Source organism: Atractosteus spatula, chromosome 13, assembly GCF_055471065.1.
Source record: "Atractosteus spatula isolate fAtrSpa1 chromosome 13, fAtrSpa1.hap1, whole genome shotgun sequence".
NCBI lineage: Eukaryota > Metazoa > Chordata > Actinopteri > Semionotiformes > Lepisosteidae > Atractosteus > Atractosteus spatula.
The window spans coordinates 34466029-34486834 of NC_142718.1; the positions used below are offsets into that span (position 1 = coordinate 34466029).

The following is a 20806-nucleotide window of genomic DNA, read 5'->3' on the forward strand; positions in this document are numbered from 1 at the left end:
AAGAGGCAGAGGGAAAGAGAGAAGCCATCCGCCATCCACGTTTTCATCCCCTCCCAGGAGATATAAGAAAATGGGTCAGCTAGCAGCGAGCGTGAGTCCCCCACTGCTTCTGAAGCGCACAGGAAAAGAACTTAATATGCACGACATACGCACAGGGTCCACAGAGATAACAGGCATACACACAGAGCCGTCTCTGAGGAACAGAGCTCAAAGGCAGCATACTGAAATCCAGGACACTAGACATTTAACTTTCACACACTGCCCTGTAAATGCCAAATACAACCACATAGCACACACTGCGCAGCATCTAGCTACACACCTGGAAGTGTAAGGGCTGCCTCACTGCAAAGCTGTGAATCTAAAAACTTGGATTGTTCAATTCATCCTACTCTGCAGACGTTGCGCTAGCAGGTTTCTGGTTTTTTTTGGAGGGGCAGGGTGGGCCAGAAATCTCCAAAGGAGAGATCCAAGGACTGGGTAAAACACTACTCCACTGCTCAACAAAGAGACAAAAGGGCTTAGGAGAAAATGTGAAATAAAAAGAAAAAATAAACTGCACTATCACGATTACTCAAAATAACACTTGATGGAAGGCCATAAAACAGGACCCAGGAATATACTGTTCTGAAGGGTGTTGGATAAAAGCTATTGTGGAAATTCAAGGACTCTGTCAAGGTATAAAACTCTTCATCAATAATGTCTCCAACCCCAGACTCCCCCCTTCTCCATTTCCCCCAGTCAGGCCCGGGATAATTCTGCTCAGCGAGTCAGTCCGATTAAAGCACGTTACCCGTGACGTTTTGATTGCTGGAGCTAGGCCCGAGTGTTTTTCAAGGTTTTCCTTTCTTCTTGTGTGGGTTTTTATTTTGTTAGCCAAACAATAGAAAAGCCATATGGCTGCAACCCACAGAAACGGCTTTTTAAAAAACGCACGGCTCGCCTCGAAGACGGGTTATTCCGTTTCCTGACGGCCGTCCAAGCCCTCCGTCTCCCAGCCCCTTCGCTATGAGCTGTTTCGCAGTGGCATGAGTCTCCACTCCAGCCCCGGTTTTCAGCACTCAGCGCAGGAAGACCAGCACGCTTGCCGGCTACAATTTCATTCAGGAATCCATGAATGTCACAACTCAACACACCTCAGTCGAACACAAAGCACAGTCTCCTAGCGAGATGCGCACGTTCACTTCGAGGCACAAATGAGGCCCACCAGCATTCACTCAGTGCAGTCCAGAAAGAGTGCTTCATATATATTTATATATTTTTTTTATTATAAGGAGTTACAGATTTTCTTCATACTACCCATCTAGGCATACATTTAAAAAAACAGGCCGATTTTGTTTTTTACAAAAAAAAAGGACCCTTCCTTGATTAGGAAAGAGATAATAAAATTAGGGAACTAGGCGAAAACAGGGTTGCTATGGAAACGAACCTGAAGTTGGGAAGGGATGTACTTCCAGTTGTTCTTGTTTCCTCCCCACACTGCTATTGAGGCAGAGTGAATAATTCTTCTTTATTAACAGCAGAAGAAAAGGACTACTCTATAGCAAGCACATTCAAAATGAGTAACAAAAATCTTAGATCTCCGATTTACAAAGAAAAAAAATGTTTTCAGTCTTCCCCCCTCACAATGTATACAAAACTGAAAAGAAAACACACACAATGTTCTGTGTACTACAGGGAAAGACCGCTGTCTTTCAACAGAGGAATGTGGCATGGTATTTCCAGGTGGCCTGGGAGATCTTTATCTCGGGAAGCAGCAGAGCTACAGGTCTCTCTCCATCAGCGAGCAGCGCAGAGAATGTGATGGTACAGGTTCAGCTACATGCCAGCCAACACTGGCCCAAATTAGTTCAGGTGGGGAGCTGCGTCAGCATGCATAGGCCGCAAAGGAACAAGTAATAGGTTTATTCCATGCTGAAAAGTGAAGAGAGAAAACACAACATTTCGACAGTGGAGCCTTCTTCAGGTGTTTTCTCTCTCTTCTCTTTTCAGCGTGGAATAAACCTATTACCTGGCCCAAAGAACTCAGCCTGCATTCTTACCAAAAGTCTTGACACTTGCTATGAAGGGAGCATTATCACTCGAAGGAGCTACGCTGTCATGCTGAAACTATGATGTTAACTTACAGCACTATTAAATCAGAATCTCCCCATTAATTACATTTAAATGACTCCTACGTTTACCTAATGCTTTACGGCCATTTCTTTACCTTAATGTGTAGTGAGAACACTTAAGAATCATTAAGAGTTGGAATGATACTGACTAACAGCACAGCAAACTCTGAACTGTAACTCCAAGCCACCCTCCTCAGAGTCCACTTAAACCTCAGTTAAATCCTATTCTGGCATTTATAAGGAATTTTCAGATACATCTCACCCTTTACTGTATACATATCAAAAAGAAATCCTGCATATTGATCCATTAGACCAGCATGGCACACTTACATAAATATAAAACTTTTATGGTAGAGAAGAAACTAGTTGAGTTTGCAGTTATTCAAAGACATAAACTGCATTATGTGTTAAACATCAACGAAAAATGGTTGTTTGGAGACAAATGTCCTCTATGGTTAATCACTGTAATTCTATATTGCTTACACTTGGAGCTAATGTAGTGATCCATCCTCATCCAGAAATGATTTCAGGCCTACGGTACAGTTCAAATATCGTATGATTTCCAGATTGAGTCAATCGGCGTTTCAAAGAGAAAACGCCAAGAGTGACTCTGGCAGCCATGCGCAGGGTCCTTCAGAACAGAGCTGGACTCAACCCATAGAAACTCATCTCTGTTTCCTGGATGTCACTTCTTTCCCAGGGAGAGACGTGACCTCAGACTGCTATTTATATCATGAACATGGCTGCCTTACCACAAAAATACTGGACCAGATTGTCTTGTTTTGGTTATTTCCTCTACTGTTTGTTTAGTTTGGGTCCAAGCGCTTGCTAGTTAAACTTTCATGTGGGGATACTGGTTTAGCTAGACAGTTCTGAATAACATCTGAGGCAGATGCGATGCCCCTGAGGACTCTGAAGACTTGTATCAGGTCCCTCTCTGTTCAAGACTGAATAGGTTCAGTTCCTTCAGCCTGTCAGTGTGGAACATCTCCTTAAGCCCTAGAATATAGACGGTTGCCGTCTTCAGGACAAATCCCACAGCAAACCTTGTCCAGCCATCTCCGTACCCTGTCTCCTCACCCTATCTCTCAACTTTATACAAACTGTAAATGGGGTGCCCCAGTCCGAAGCCCTCATCGAAACTGTACCTCAAGTCGAATCACTACAAAGATCATTCATGCTGAGGGTCTACAGAGAAGGTTGCCATGGTGATGGCAGGAGCAGTAATAAGGGAACGGATATAGCTAATAGAAACTTAAATTTGACTTGGATGGGCCGGTACAGCGGTTTTGCCATAAAGATTTCAGATATTGTAATTAGACAATCACGTATCATGCTAATTTAAAAAAATCACACAAGAGCAGCAGGGGATTTCTCTTTTTTTTTAAAAACAGCTTTTAATTAAAAATGAGACCCACTCTGCAAGGCAACGCCAGCACATCATATAAAGGTGCAGAGTACATAATATTCTCGTGGTATTTCAAATAAAGGAGCATACACATGGATTCATGGGAGTATCAATATTCACACTAGCAACAGGAATACTAATCAATCTGTTGGCCTGCTGAACAAAAGTCCAAATCTCAGATGAAAATACACAAAGAGGAAGCCGGTTTCTATGTGGACTAATGCTTTAGGTCCCACTCAGGATGTTCCTGGGGACTGGGTGGCACTGTGTCAAGTGGAAAAGTGAACCATGTGGATTTCTTTGCCTCAAAATAAAGACCACAAAAAACCACTATGTTACCTTACCGAAGACCAGTGCAAGGGCTCGATACCCCAGAGAATACTGCTTTGATTTAACCTGCATTTCAGAGCTTGCGTGTTGTACATTCAAAAGCTGGTGCAGTACATTCAAACATGCTGTGACACTTTGAGAAAATACATCCAGGAATATGTAGTCCATGTAATATGCTTTTCCTTCTTTGAATGTTTTGTGCTTGGAGGTATGAATCCTCAAACAGATCTGTCAGTAATGAGTGCTACCTGTGTTTCTCTTGTAAATGACACCAACAATAGCACAGCTTCAGGGTGACAAGTCTCCAGTACCGGGTAGACAATGCGCCATCAGGACTGACCATCTGCAGAGTTGTGTCAAGCCCGTTCTGATTTATTGGGCTTTTATTCAATTTAATTTACATTTATACCCACTTACGTAGCTCTGTATTCTACTGGAGCCATCTGAGTGAAGTCCTCAAGTGCTCAAGGATACAACAGTAGTGCCCCAGTCCGGATATGAACCCCCAACCTTCCAGTGCCGAGACCACAGCCCAGGCCACTCCTCCAGCCAATCAGCAGTTCATAGCGAAGGCTTATATAGAGTAAGAAAAGGCAGTGAGGAACCTGCACTCAGTCTTTGGCAAAAGTCTTTGCCGAGGAGCTTATTTATCTGGTTTCGCTTTGAACCAAGTCCATTAAACGGTACATTATTTGGGCCTCTTTTAAAGTGCAAATTTTGCTTTTGAGAACAACAGAAGACTGAAAAAAAGGGCTTGGTTTTCTGCCATTTGCTCTTGATCTTCAAAGTTGGAGAAAGATAAAACAAATCTAAAATAAAGATATTAAGAAGAAGAAGATGTGGTGAAACCATTAATCTGTGGTGGGATTTACTGCTAATGTCACGCAAAGGGAACACACCCTGGTCTAGGATTCTAGGACTCCAGTACTATGTGCGTGCAGGTCAATGAGAGGCACACTGGCACCATGGTTAATGGTCAATAGACCAAGTGTCAATAAATCCCCACAAGGCACTGCACAGCAGCAGCTACATCCTAATCCTCAATCATAATTAACTTAGGATTGGAAAACATTAGGGAAGCAAGGGGTCAGAAACAGAACTAATTAAACAAAAGAAGAAAGTTTTGAATTTTGATTTGAAAGTGCTCAGGGAAGGTGAGTCTCTCAACATACAGTACCTCAGTAATATATTCAATAAAACAGAAGCCATTACATTTCCTTGAGACTTAACCTTCAGGTATGAAAGACCCCACTTGATACAACAGGGTTAGCTCAGGTACAAATGTTGCTGCATTGGCATTTATGAATGCCCAGATTTATTTCTAGAGATGGGCACAGGACTCTTCGATATTACAAAAATAAGGCGATTTCATTTTTTGCATTTTTCTACACTACTGTAAAGCTCAAATCAGGCTTTAGCGTTCATTTGACTTTATTGAATCTGACTTCAGATGGAAACAACTGAAATTGGAATACAGAATTTAAACAAAGGCAAAAAGGCATATCTGTAGCGCTCTGTTTGTAAAGATTCCAAAAAGTAAAAAAAAAAAAAGATCTACATTTCTCTGGCTGGACGAAAGTATCAATTTTCTGTTTAACCAGAGACATGCAGTAATGCTGGACTCGGTGGAGGACAGGTCGCTACAGCACAGAAAGTGCTGTACATTCTCGACAGTGATGAAAAATGGCAGAACCCCTACACTCTCACCCCACCCCCCAGCTCCACGACAGCTCCCTCACGGGGGGGGAGCTGAGGTACTGCCTTATTAATAATGAACACTTAAAGCTAACCAACCATTCACACAGTAATTGGCTCCACACGGGTGTTTAGAAAAACAAAATGAGCTGAAATGAAACCTTCTGCCATTCATACAATACTGCAATGACAACAACATGTCACTTGTGACCACACACACACCCACATGCTTCAGCAACATGGAGAATCAATTACGCTGCAGCTCTGCAGAGCTCTATTGACCGTTATGATACACAATCACAACCTATTGACTGTGTACTAACCACAGGCGTTTCATCACAGGGAGTGGAAAGGTAGCCAGATGGAACAGTGCTACAGAGCGCAGACCACCGATTCAAACTCCAAACGCCACACCCTCTAAGACGCAGTGAGAAACCAGCACCCCCATACACCTCTTCTTGCAGAGAAACACCTGGACATGCCGAGAGATCCCCATTTTCAGCGTGGTTAATTCGGCACTGCTGGAATGACACTTCAGCTACGCAGTGCACGTGTTTGAAATGTCTGTTCTGTCAAAATCAAGCCCGGAAAACGGCCTCCACACTCGACACTACATCTAGTGTAGCCAACCGTTTAAAAAACACTAAATGCGCATTTGTTATAAGAAGATGAATTAAACACTGTGGTGATCTGGACAGGCTTCTGTTTCTGATTGGATTTTATTTTGGGAGGTTCGACTCCAGCATAGTGCCCTGCTATGAAAATGTCTGCATCTAATTCTACAGTAAGCAATACCCCTAAAGAGATCCCAGGATAACAGCATAACAGAAGAGATTGAGGACCCTGGATTTTTTTTCCCCACCTGAATGAATGAATGGATGGGTATCTCATCAGATAAACGGATCAAAGTATTACATTGCAAGAGCCAGGGACATGTTCATCTCATTACAGTGAAGGACTGCGTGTCTGGCTGCAGACAGAAAGAACTGGTGAGAGTGAACAGTGAACAGCATCACAGAGTCAATCTGCCAGTCAGCTGGTTAACAACAGGAAAAAGCCTCAACACCACAGCCCCCTCCCCTGCCCCAGAGACCTCATTACAGGATTCGAGAGGGGGGGGTGTCTTCTATGAATAATTCACTGCCTGCTGGGAGGTGTGGGGACCATCTTCATCCTGTACAGCTGTGTACCAGCTCTGCAGCTCTTCTGCTGGGGTTAAATTCCACACACAAAGCCCAACAATTGAAAATATCGCAGACAAGACAATCTTAGCACAGCGGCGAAGAGGATGAGAAAGAGAGAAATTCTTTGATGAGCCAGAATCTCTGGTTGTAAAACAAAAAAGTGAACACAAGCGCTTCCTCAAGCGCTTTACATCTGCAATTTTCTAATTATTGCAGAACATCACACATTGCTTTCTAGTTAGACAAAGACACGGTAATACTATATCTGACACACATCATTCACAAGGAAAACCATTCAAAGCCACGAGCCCTACTACCATCAGAACCTGCACTACTCGAATAAGAAAATTCCTGTAAAGCCACTGTGCCTGTCCTGGTGTTCACTCGATCATCTATCAATCCAGCTGTCTGCTGTGAGGGGCTTCATGTTACAGAAGACTGAGGGAAGAATGGGGGAGAAGGAGAACTGCCTCTGGCCTCATCTCAGGCTCTGGCAGAGGCGTGGGAGGGTAGTGTCAATGTTTGTGATCACTCCAGGCCCCTGTTAACCCCCGGCTCCACTGCAGGCTGGACGTGTACAGTTAACATTGAGAGGAGAGGCCCTGCACCAGTTTTCACAGTGGGAGGCTGGACTCAGGTTGCATGCAAGCTCCACAGTCAGACCCTGTCATTCTTTGCAGTACAGATGGATTAAGCTCAAGTTCAAAGCAGGACTGCCCGTTCAGCTTTGCAGCCCAGAGAATTATTGTGTCTTGACGGACTCTCTGACGTTCCTCTAGTGAAGTAACCAGTGCAGTCCCCTCTCTCTCTGCATTCCTCTCAATCAGAGATTGAGCCAGCAGCCATATCACCCTGCCACTCACAGTAGGCAGCCCACTGAAACTCAGCAGCTGTGAGTCTGGGTGGGAGACCTCCTTGGAAAACCTATGGTTGCTGCTGGAAAGGTGTTGGTGTGCCAGTGGGGGTCCAATGCCCCAGTATAGTGATGGGGACACTATACTGTTAAAAGGCACCGTCCTTCGGATGAGACTTACAACCGAGGTCTTGACTCTCCGTGGTCATTAAAAATCCCAGGGTGTTTCTCGAAAAGAGTAGGGGTGTTACCCCAATGTCCTGGCCAAATTTCCAGCTGACCTTTACCAATCATGGCTTTCTGATAATCCCCATCTCTGAATCGGCTTCATCACTCTGATCTCCTCCCACTGAGAGCTGGTGTGTCATGAGTGTACTGGGGCACTAGGGCTGTCGTCGCATCATCCAGATGGGGCTGCACACTGGTGGTGGTGGAGGGCAGCACCCATTACTTTTAAAGTCCTTTGAGTGGCGTGTCCAGAAAAGAGCTATATAAGTGTAAACGATTATTATTATGATTGTCTTTTTTAATGGTCACTAGGTGAAACTGAACACAGCCGGATACAAAATGCACTTAGAGAGCATGTGAACAGGGCTGTTATTATACGGTACAATGGGCTTCATGACTTGCATTTGATCACATTATAGGGTTATTGATAAATCAAAGTGTACAAATGAGATTGCACAGATCCCTGCTTGCACAGGCTGGTACTGCTCCAAACAAGGACAATGCTAACGGCATTTTCATATGTTAACAGAAACAGCTTTTAGATCCAGGGAGTGCTCCTTGGTTCTATATAAACATAATACCTTAGTGTGAACATAAAAAAACACCTAAATAAGTCACAAGCCCCAAAACAGATTAATCTGTATATAACATCACAAGTAAATAAAGCACTATTTTTATCCCAGACTGTCAGCACAAAACACTGAAGCTGCATGACAACACTGCCATGGCTTACTGCCTGAACTGTGAGCAATAAGCTCCCCCTGCTGGACCACACAGGAATGGCAACCTAGGTTATACCAGGACAGCCAATGAGAGACGTCCTTCCTTGAATTTAACAGGCGGTCAGTGGCAAATTCCAGTCTTAAATGACTCTAGGCAGAATTTCTGCTCTTTCGCTATAATAATTGCTTTGTGAAGTAACCCAGTCAGCCCCTCACTCACAGTTCTTAAGCATGTGAGAATGTAGAGACCCTGAGGAATTCTGACTGACACCCTGATGTAGGTCACTGCATTCACAGCTATGATGCAGTATATTATGTATGCATATCTCTGATTCCTTTTAGAAATGGCAACTAGAAGCATGACATTGAAAGTTTACACATCTTAAAGTACCACACAGGACAGCAGGAGAGTAGCGGTAATGAAGTGCTATATCTACATTATTCCACTGCTGGCTGCTGTATGGAGACCTATCAGCCTTCTCCAGTTGAAATCAATTAGGCAAGATGATGAACACTGTCCTTATCTCTCGTTCTTACTTTGCAAGAAGGAAATGTTCTGTGAATTGCACACAGCCACAGACCCTTGATGTTTTCATTCAATCCCTGATCAAATAACTCAAACACTGGACAAAAGACAGATGCCTTCCTTGCAGGATTTAGCCCCAAGATGTAATCGTGCTGCTTGTTCAGCTCTACCACATTTCAGGCACAGACTGCTGGAGGAGGTGGTCTGATGGGAATCAGGGGTTCCCCTTCTGTTGGGGATGTTTGGGGTTACCCATTGGAAAAAAGTGAACTGCTTATGTCTTTATATGGCATTATATGCCAAAGGTAATTATATTACCTTTCCAAGAACTAATACAAAAATCATCATGCACTGAAGGTGCATAGATCTTAAATGCCAACAAAATCCAAGTTAATGGATTTTTTACACAATACCATTTAGATGCCATAGCTTAAGATCCATGAATGGCTCAAAGTGGACTTTTAAAAGTGTACATTCTCTGCATGTGCGCACAGCCACATAAGACTATATAAATCCGCACAGAACAAGACATTTCTATGGCATTTACGAAACATTATGGATCACACGAGACCGATATACCTCAAGACGCTGATGCGATGTGCTGAAATAACATGTCTTGAGTAATTTATTCCATTCAGCTTACATCATGCTTCAAACCCTACTGCACCACGCATCACTATCCACAGAGAAGAGAATGGCCTGGTACTGACACACGTCCCCTCTCCATGTTCCACTGACAGCCCTCAAACACCACTCTGCCTCTCACAGTTCTCTGGCATCCCCCTCGAAATTGAAAATGCCAAGTCTAAAAGACCATTCAGGCCCTCAGTGTGACTTCACCAGGTCACCACTGCCCTGTTTTGAAAGGAGAATTAAAACCTTCGGCCAACAGCACTGTCCCCTGATACCTCATCAGGATTCATTTTCCAACATGTTCAGCTTCGTTTTCTTTAACCTTCATACGCAGGGAACTACAGCCAACAAGTGAGATGAATTACAAGCAGTCTGTTTAAAACAGTTAACAAGAGAATAAATCTTCCTTTTTTTTTAATTTGGATGTTTTTTTTTTCTACTGCAGACAGCAGAGACCTTAAGAGATATTCATCATCACTAAGTATTTAAGGCTCTGTTATTGAAAAAATATACAGAGGGAAAAGCAAATAATGTAAAAGCTAACAGTAAGGTAAACCACAACACTCACAATTCTTAACCTTATGTAAAAACCCACCAGCTATCTTTAATACTGGTAATGCAAAGGTCTGGACAGCAGAGGGCAGTGGTGATGCCTTTATGACCAGCAGTGTGAAGACTAGAGAAATACCTAATAAATTCTTATTCGCTGCATTCCCACGGCTTTGACCACAGGAAGTCATTCACAATGATCAGAGGATGATGAGGTAACAGGCATACAAGACTCTGCTTGGCACCAGAGCACAGAAACCCTTCCACATCAAAAATGTTTAAGAACCTCCAATACCTCATTCAAGTTTGCACACCAATAATTCAAGATGTTACCTCAACAAACCTACTACTGTAGCTAAGTGAATACATTTTCACAGTAGTGTCAGAGCAGGCTCATCTTAGTCTCTTGACTACCTCTAAACCTCAGAAAAAACACATCTGCAGTACAGTGGGCGAGTGCAGTCATTATAGCAATACTAACATAACTATTACAGATCAGCTGATGCGAAACAAACAATATGAACAAAAACAACTAAATTTAGACTGCAATCTTGCATTGACTTTTTTTTACATTACAGTACCGTTGATGTTATGCTGCCTTTATAACCCTTTTTATTTATCCAAGCACTTTAAATTTGTTTCATCCTATCTGAAGTACTGTGCAAGACGCCATCTCAAGTTTAAAAACAGCTGGATCAAGGCCACACTACTGCCCTCTGCCCACACTAGGGCTTGAATAAACCTCCTTTCCCGGCCACATCTGCAAGGCAGTGACCTCCATCTCCTCATTCAGGATGCCCAAATCAGAGACTACAACTGTCTCTCTGGCAAAGGGGCAGGATGGACATCTTTGCCATGCTGCGACAGAAGGCAAGTCCTATAAATCAGTGTCTGGAAACAGCTGGCTTAAGCAGGCTGGCCCGAGAAGCCCCAGCTGTGAAGCAGTGTGTGATCCCCGAAAGGGAGTGTGTAGGGCCTGCCCAGGACAGTGCAGCACTCCCCAGAGCTGCTGGCTGGACCACACTGAACCACGCTCCAGCGTCCCAGCATCATTCAAGTGACTTTCACACTCCGCGCCTGGCCAACCTGCAGGGGAGCGGCTTGAGAAGTGAAATACTGCTGGTATTTCACTGCAAAATAGTACTGGCCGGTGTCACTGGAAATTCAGATAAGCCAGCAAAAAGGACAAGAAGGACAGGTGCAAATGAAGGGCAGGGAAAGAGCGAGTTGGCTGGGGTGTTCTGTAACAAGAATTACACATCATCCTAAAGGATGTAAAGAGACATGCTGAACCTTCAGAGAAAGTTCTCAAAATGACTTACTTAACAACGCAGCTGACTAGCTAATGGTCTAGCTCCAGGATAGTCAAACACATTTCAAAAAGCTGTTAGGTATTATCATTGGTGATGCAGAGTCCCTCTTTGTACAATGTGCACACAGCCCTTCAGAAGATAAACGCATGAGAACATAAGTACAAACAAGAGGGATCCATTCAGCCCAACTAGCTCATTTAGAATTAGGAGCTAATTGTTACAAGGATCTCATCCAAAAGCCTTTCGAAAGAAGCCAGGGTTTCACCTTCAATAACATGGCTGGGTAGCCTGATCTATGCTTTCTGTAAAAACATGCCTCTAGCTCTCGGATTTAAATGCACATGCACATAGTTTGTCTTCTGGTTCTGCTATGCCTTAAATATTGCCTAGACCAGATAATGTTTTCCCTTAATTATATATATTAAGAATTATAAGCTATGTTCTGTAACTTTTTAACAAGACATTCAAATGAATAACTTCCAAACCGACTATAGTGATCCACGGCAGACACTTACAAAGACAATGGGCTATTCTATATTAATCTAGGGTAAGTAAGAGAATCACATTCTTTGCATCTCATTGTATAATACATCTCATTTTCACCCTCCAGTTTCCACTGAGCAGGTCTGTCCAAGCCATCACAACACCTGATAGGTTAATTAGGACCAGAGTTGCTTGGTTTACTGTCCCCGCCAGAGACACCTGCCATTAATTATCTCATTAACGTGCTCCACGGTGTCCAGAGAGGCTGTCCTCTCCTCCACAGCCCCTTCTCCCATCTCGGATCGCTGTATACTTTTACATATAAAACATATTACATTTCTGGAAGACAAATACCAGCAAATGCAAAAGTCCACTAAATCTAAAAGTTCTGCGAAACCCTTTCTGAAATCATCTCAGACATAACGGGTCTAAAAGCTAGAAACTGTCCTGCCTGTGCTGTGTCCCTCACAGTGATTAATACAAAATACTGGGCAGACATTGTGATGGCCATTCTGAAAGTAAAACACTCCGACACACTGAAATACAGAAAAAGCATCTACAGTAAGCCCCTTTCAACTGCTGGGATTTGGAAGTATAGCCAAGAAAACAAGGCTTGATTGCCTACTGGAAGAGAAGAGCCTCTTTAAAGACTAATCAGAAAGCAGGATACATGAACGTCAGAAATGACCACCACAGGCTTGATACAGATGAAGTCTGGATCAGCTATGCTGTACTCTATTCCACCTGCGATGTACCTGCCCCTTTAATCCTCAGATCCTAGGATCACCTGAACACTGTGCAAACTCGCTACTAATGACCATCTGAGCTAGTTGGTGTGGCGGTCAACATTACAACGGTTTGAATCTTTTTGTATTCTTATGTGAACACATCTGTGAGGTACTACAGCAACATGCACGTGCCAGCAGTCTGTAAGAAACTAACCTGGTAAAACAACTGGGATGTTATTATAGACAAGTGCTCCTTGATAGAAAAAGCAAGCCACGGCCAGTCAGCCCCAGAGTGCTGGTGGTAAACACCACTCCAGCAGACACCGAATACAAAGCTTAGCCAAAAGCCACATACCCTGGAAGCAGTGCAGCTCAAGACCAGCAGGGGCAGCAGTGAGACGTGCAATGACTCACTGTTCCAGGAATAAAGAGGAAAGGGCTTGATTTTGACCTCCTGGTATTCTAATTAGTTCGCCTTCAGTAAACGGTACAAAAGCTTCTCCAGCATCTTAATTTCAACAGAATCCACAGTAAAAGTACTTTGGACCACAAGCGCTGGTCCACCCTGTTAAGGACAGTATTGTTCACCAAAGGAACAAAGACAATATCCCTCTCTTTCACACAAGTCAAACTATTCCATTGAAATCCTTCAAAGGAGTAAAAAAAAAAAAAAGAAACAGTCATACCATTCAGATGTAACTAATGCTAATTTTTCTTACTTTACTGTAGCCTGAAGATTTCTAACCACAACAGTATCGAGAAAGACTGCACTGCATTTGTGTCAATGAGGATTCACACTCTGCTGTGCAGTGAAAATTGTATTTAAGGTCCTGTAAGCGCTCACTCCTGAAGACCGCTCTGATTTACAACACAAGCTGTAGATTCATTTCCTTGATTATCAGAAAGGTCACATCAGCAAATACTGCATATACCAAGCGTGTGCCAGCTCATTTTGACAACAGTAATAACACTGCAGTCAAGATGGCTAATGACCTGTGTCCAGCTCCGAGCTGCTGCCTCCTGCAGGCTCCTAACATGAGCGTTTCTAGTTTCAGAGAGAGCCTCTCTTACTCCTGAGGGTTCCAGCATGCCACACAGAATCCAAACACACAAGAATCCTCTTCCCCCTGCTCTCCACTTCGTTTTCCCCCCACAACAACAGAAATAAGGAGAGTTTCAAAATCCTAACATCTTTTTCTTCTTCAACCCCAGACCAGGCTTATGGTAGACTTATGGAAGCTGTCCTTTAACATATACAATGCAATAGCTGTAAATCCCCAGTCAGGTTAAAGGCACTGGTGTGCATGTGTGTGATACATCAGAGTTCCATTAAAATGCATTCCCACTAGAGCTTGGACTGACCTGCACTATGCGTCTCTGTGACTCAGTCAGAGAATGCAGGCTTATTTTTAGTCATATGTTTCTTAACTGCTATTTGGCTACTGCAGTATTTGTGTTTTGAACACAGATGAAACGCTGAAGCCCTGAGTTTGTTCTCACTAAAGCCCTAAGGACAGAAATGCCAGAAATACTCTCTCCTTTGTTGCTCATGTAATAAAACAGAACCATTAAAAGCCATTTTAACACAAGCCATGTAAGTATTTTTGAATTCTCAAAATGTTTGTGTATGAAAGTTTGATGTTTTCATGTTCAGACACATTTGGAAAAAACACTAATTATAACGGAGTCATTAACAGACAATGGTGTTTATGGGGAAACTAGTTTTACTTTAAGAAAAACAGAACAGAGAAAAAAAATAAACATCAGTCAACAATTTCGGCTTTATTCCTGGACACCTGCTGACCTTGAGCAAACACACTAGAGCTGCTGTCTCACGCCACCTGACCTTCGTGTATATTGTTGAAATACTGAAACATTTCCCTGCTCGTTCCAAACTGACACAATCTGCCTCATTTTTAAACGAGAAACCAGTATTTCACTGAAAAGAAGAGCTCGGTGTTTGTACAAACAACTGCTTCCATAAACATCTTTATGAATAACTAACTTCAGGTTAAGAAGCAGCACTCCCAAAAACAGATCAGATCTAAAGGCATTAAACAGCTACCACCCCATCACAATGAGCGGAGTCCAACTTCTGTACTTGAACATGGTTTCATGATTGGGCCTGGTAAACAGCAAAGACTTATTCGAACTCGGTGGATTCTTTACGTGTTTCTCGGCCTTTTGAGATACAGAATCGTTGACCGCAGAACGTCTACAAGGATAAGCTCTATCTAGTGCACTGAAAAAAAGAAATGTGTCATGTAGTCTTGGATTATAAAGAAACACACACACCAGTCCACTCATATGGGCAACGACCAGCTTGCAGTTCTAAGCAGCAATCCCCCCAGAGTCAGTGCTCCAGTCTTTTAATCAGGACAGTGCAGAGAAGGGAGAGTTTCAAAGAGAGGTCAGGTGCACACTGTCCTCTGTCTACCTCTACAACAGGACTCCTTTTCTCCTTCACTCCCAAGAACAAAAAAAATGTCCTCTTTTTTTCTCATGCCATAGACACTGCACAAATGCCTCTCTTAGTCCTGTCTCCTGTAGTCATGCACTTGCACAGCTCCGAAAGAAAGATTTAACTTCTGAGATGGGAAAACCCACACAGTGCATGGTGTTCAAAGCAAAGCCAAGAACACAGATTTCTTATAGTCCTTTTCACTGCAGGATGGGAAGGAACTGCTTTAACCAGACAATCACTGCCCTGACACCTCCGTGTTCTCCTCCTCCCTTCTACTGAACGCCATCTTTCTCTCCAAAAACCAGTAGAGCAACTGGGAAAGGCCGGGAGCCCTCTGTGCAACAAATCTTGCTCACGTTTCCTACACATGCTCTCTCCACTTCAATCAGAATGGCGATGCAAAAAACAAACATCATTAAGATCGTCAATCAAAAGCCAACTATGATGATATCTCACACAGGTAGTCAAATCGGTGCATACAATCACACAAAAATAAAAAGCGCTCCAGGATAGGAATCTAGAATAAAGCATAAGCAACATATTTGGCACGACTGTAAAGATCATAATGACTGCAGTCTCGGATCTTCAGCTGAAATGAGAAGAAAGGCCACAGAGCATGTCAGGGGGAGAGGAGTGACCTTGAATGTGTGTGTGCAGAGCCTCCTGTAGGGTCCAGACCTGTGGAATTCTACAGCCCCTCTGTCCCGGACTGACAAATGAAGATCCAGTAAGCCGATCCACCCAACAGATCAGCGCTATCTGGAGATATCCTATTCCGCTTTCACAGCCTCCTGGAATGCAGCCCACTCGCCACTGTCATAAATTAGACTCTTTAATGCGATGATGTCACCGAGACATTATTCACTGCGCTGATCTCTCTGGTGAGTCACAGCCAGCGGCAGGCAGGCTGGACACCAGGCACTTTGGGTAATTGGGCTGGGTCACACACCTGCTGCAGCAGCTCGGACACTGGCTGGCTCTCACACGTGCAGTGGCAGAGGGCAGGGTTCTGTGAAGGTCTCTGAACATCTACAACAACCCGCCACTGAAATACTGTAGTAATGACAGAAGAGAGCAAAATACATCTAGGATTCTCTTTTGAAACAGACTTTGGAACAGGTATATTCAGGTAGCTTTTCTTATACGACAGTGCGATATACAAACATTATTCCTGTATATTCATAGCAGTTGAGTCTGTTTGGAACTTTAAGAAGGTAAAAATGTGAAGTGTCTTGTGCACCTAAACAATCTTCTGAAGCACTGGCATTCGCGTGTCTGAAGTTAGCTGGGAAGGCTGAGCGCCAGAGCAGTAAAAGCTGATGACAAGCCTTCGTTATTTGTGAATTAAGAAGTAAGATGTTGTTTTCCCAATTAGCTTCAATGAGCAGACTCTTTGTGGGCTCACCCGGCGAGGTCTCCATGGCAACACCCCCCCCCGCACACACAGACTCTGCACCTGAGTACAGTCCCCTGTGCCCCTTCTCAGTGAGGGCTGCTTGTGTGCGCAGCGCAGGGGGCTCTGAAGAGAGGGTGCAGGAGGGCAGACTCAGCCTGTCTACAAACACTCCCTGCAGACATGGCAGAGCAGCAGCAGGCTTGGGGATCTGTGTGCCTTTCAGAGAGGAAGAGGGAGCACATGAGACAGCACAGCGGTGGCTATTTTTCAGCGGAGGATTAAGGCATCATTTTTAAACCCCCCTCCCCGCTTACAGTCTAAAGGTGGCCCTGTGCTTCAGTGATCTCTGGGCTAGACAGCCAATAAGAGGAGATTTACAGTCTATCTGGATCCTCGTGCAACACAAGTGATCCAAATGCAGGTCTTGGTAAACATCTGAGCTCACCAACGCACAGCAATACAAACTGTTATTTTCCAATTTTTCTTTCGGCCCTTGTGTGTGCACTTCTAACCACAATAAAAACCCGGTGTCATTCCCTGATTCATTTGAATTATTCCACCTTTTAAAGGACAGACAGGGATGATGCGGTGAGGTCAGCTGGCCACTTACATGGCAGGACTGCAAACACCGAGTCCCGAGTCCTCCTGTCCTCCCTGCCGGAAAAAAACCAGCTCACAGACTATTTTTGTATCAGAAGGATCTATTGTCCACTCTATTGTTGTACCCAGTGTCTGCCTCACAATTGCCTGCTTCCTCTTCTAAAATACTTGTCGGGAAGAATAACAAACAGGCCCGCTCCGTATGTTGTTGTGCTCAGTGTTAAATTGTCAAGGAGAGCTTCAGTCAACACGCCGCTGGTTCCAGGAGGACATCTTGGACATGTGGTTTCCTCTTGCGAATACTGCACTGCGCGTCGTGGTGCTGGCCGTGTGAACTGACGTCAGGGCCTGACTCAGGGCGACAAACACTCATGTTACAAATGACAAAAGCATGCCCTTCTGGTTACTCTGCCCTGATGGTAACGAGCTAGATGAGTTGGGGGAAAAAATAAATACTTCATCAAGCACTGTATACTACACCCATTTGATATTCAAGGACAAGGAAATGTCTTCCATTACTTATTCGTAAACAGAGCTGGCTCCCTGCAACACTGAAGCCCATAAATAAATCAATCCAGTTTTTGAACATGAAAATGAAGATCCGTCCAACCCCACTCTAACTGTACTTCACTGCTGCTCTGAAAGAGGATGATAAGAGGGCAAAAAATATGTCTGTTCTTAACGGCTGAAATCCTAAGGAAGGCCTCAAGGGAATGTGATGTATGTATTGATTTATAAGGCATTTTACTACATCCGTGTAGATTTCCGTATTTCATTACTACAGATTGCTTGTGGACTGTGTTTTGCCGCATAAACAAATACACTGGTCCGTTATCTCCAGCTCCTGCAGTCCAGCCTTCGGTCAGTGCAAGTCAGGTGCTGGGGAGCCTACTTCAAAGCTACCTCACTGTTATCTCCTTTCAACAGCACTGCATTTATGGGACAACATCACCACAGTAAAACATTTCCAAGGGCTTTTCAGACATCTCAGACCACAGAAAAAAAGTATACAAACAGAACATAATAAAGGTAAAAACAATGGTTAATGAAGCAAAGACAACAAAATTATACCCTAAAGACTCAAGTATAAAGGTCTAGAAGGGAGATTTAAAAATGTCACAGACAGGAGAAAATAAATGGATTTTGGCAGCGAGTTCCGCAGGCATGGTGCTGCACACAAAAAAAAAAGGCTTCAACACTCGCTAAGCTGAGCAGGTATTAGGTAGAACCAGAAAATGAGTGTTGCTCATTGGCACACTCAACTTTCAATACATAGATCAGGAAAGACGCAATTGCTCATGACACACGATCGCCGTTCTTCAACAAGAACACTACGCAGGTGCGTGAACACGAGAGAACAGCCAGCAAGGTTCATATCATATGAGTCAAACCTATCTATTACTCATGTCCCTTGTTATGTTAAAATTCCCTGCACAAACACAAACATGCATATAAAGTCATCCTAACATGGAGCTGGGCAGTCAGGCTGTCTCCTTCTATCACAGTATGAACTCGAAGAGCTGCTGGCTAGGAGGTTCCCAGGCCAGGTGTCCCTCTAGGGGAAATAGTGATTTAATTCACATTTTACTTGTAATGGGATACAATTCTACACTTAAAAATAGTTTTCTTAATGTGGGAATTCAAAATAGCTGGAATGACAGAGACAAGTTTAAGTTTAAGAGAAAGAAAAAATCCATGCTACATAGAATGGAGTTTTTTTTTTTACAGAAAGGTAGGACTTTCACAGTAATATAGGTCGTATCTGAATACCATTCTTTAGCAGTTGTAACCTTTTTTTTAGGAAAGCATGACTGCAAAATCTTTCATCATTATCCAGTACTAACACAAGTGCTGTACTCAACGCATTACTGAACACAAACTGTGAAACAGTTGTATTGATAACATGCATTAATAAGTCTATTACTAGAGACAAAAGGGTACTTCTGAATATGAAATTATCAGACTCATCATAATAATAATGATATTTCACAAAGTGCCTTTCCTACATGTGCTTGTCAAAACCCATCCACTTGAGTCGGATGATTCTTCTCACCATGACAAGTGGAAGCTTGGACAGAGAATGCACATTTTGGCACAGAAACATTTCAGGAGTTCATAAGACTTAAGACAACGTGAGTTTTGGAAGAAGAACCTGAAAGTCTCACCAACAGAAAAAACCCTTCAGCTCTGAATCTGGGCTTCTGGCAAGTATAGGAAAATGATACCAATTGACACAAAATTGCAGAATTGAGGTGGAAACTGGTCATAGTGTTTCTAAAAGACACACATGGAAATTGTGTGCCACCAAAAAACTGAATCCCAGCAACATTAAATGTATACACATTGCAAAGCTCTCCTTTCAGTGAATGAAAAAAAAAATCACCACAGAGAAATAAAGTGGATTTTCACTGAACCAGAGTCACTGATGGTCAATCATTACTCTATGATCTCATATATAGACCACTATGTAGATCCTAAAGATAATAAAAATCTATAATGCACACCATACCTAAAACACCCTAATAAAATCAGAATATTAAACATGAACACATTGAACATAGGAACAGAGACCTGTTGGGATTATGCGTCCCTCTGCTTATAATTATTATACAAAAATTAAACTTAGTTATTTTTATTATAATAATAATCGCTTACACTTATATAGTGCTTTTCTGGACACTCCAGTCAAAGAGCTTTACAGGTAATGGGGACTCCCCTCCACCACCACCAATGTGCAGCATCCACCTGGATAATGCGACGGCAGCCATAGTGCGCCAGAACGCTCACCACACATCAGCTATCAGTGGGGAGGAGAACAGAGTGATGAAGCCAGTTCATAGATGGGATTATGAGGTCATGGTTAGTAAGGGCCAGAACGTAGGGGTTACACCCTACTCTTTTAAAATGGTCATCTTTTTTTAAATGACCACAGAGAGTCAGGACCTCGGTTTTACGTCTCATCTGAAGGACGGCGCCTTTTTACAGTATAGTGTCCCCGTCAGTATACTGGGGCATCAGGACCCACATGGACCGCAGGGTGAGCGCCCCATGCTGGCCCCACTAACACCTCTTCCAGCAGCAACCTTGGTTTTTCCCAGGAGGTCTCCCACCCAGGCTCACAGCTGCCGAGCTTCAGTGGGCTGCCAGTTGTGAGTTGCCGGGTGATATGGCTGCAGGCAACTGATATGGCTTTTTCCATCATAGGAAGCACTCATAAAATATTTGAGCGCTTCTTACTGTTTTAGTGCTAAAAGACAAACCCAGGCCATAAAGGGTTATTGGAAAAATAGGAAGTATAGAGGGGCTCTAGGTGCTGAGGACAGAACTGCTGCAGGGTATCAGTTAGGGTTCTGGACCTGTGACTAGAAGGTTGTGGGTTCAAATTCCAGCTAGGGCACTGCTGTTATACCCTTGAGTAAGATATATCACTAAAATTGCTTCAGTAAAAGCCCAGCTGTATAAATGGATACAATTCTAAGTCGCTTTGGATAAAAGCGTGTGCCATCTAAATTGATATTAGACTAACATTAGAGCAGCCCCTGCCAGCCAGGCGGTTAAACATTCTCATATCTGTCTTCATCAG

At 43.4% G+C, this 20806-nt stretch overlaps 1 protein-coding gene across 1 annotated transcript in view; it reads right to left on the minus strand.

Moving 5' to 3' along the window:
- The window catches only part of agap1 (ArfGAP with GTPase domain, ankyrin repeat and PH domain 1), a 242445-nt gene that overhangs the window by 172035 nt on the left and 49604 nt on the right, over positions 1-20806 (minus strand). The gene's annotated exons all lie outside the window — the stretch shown is intronic.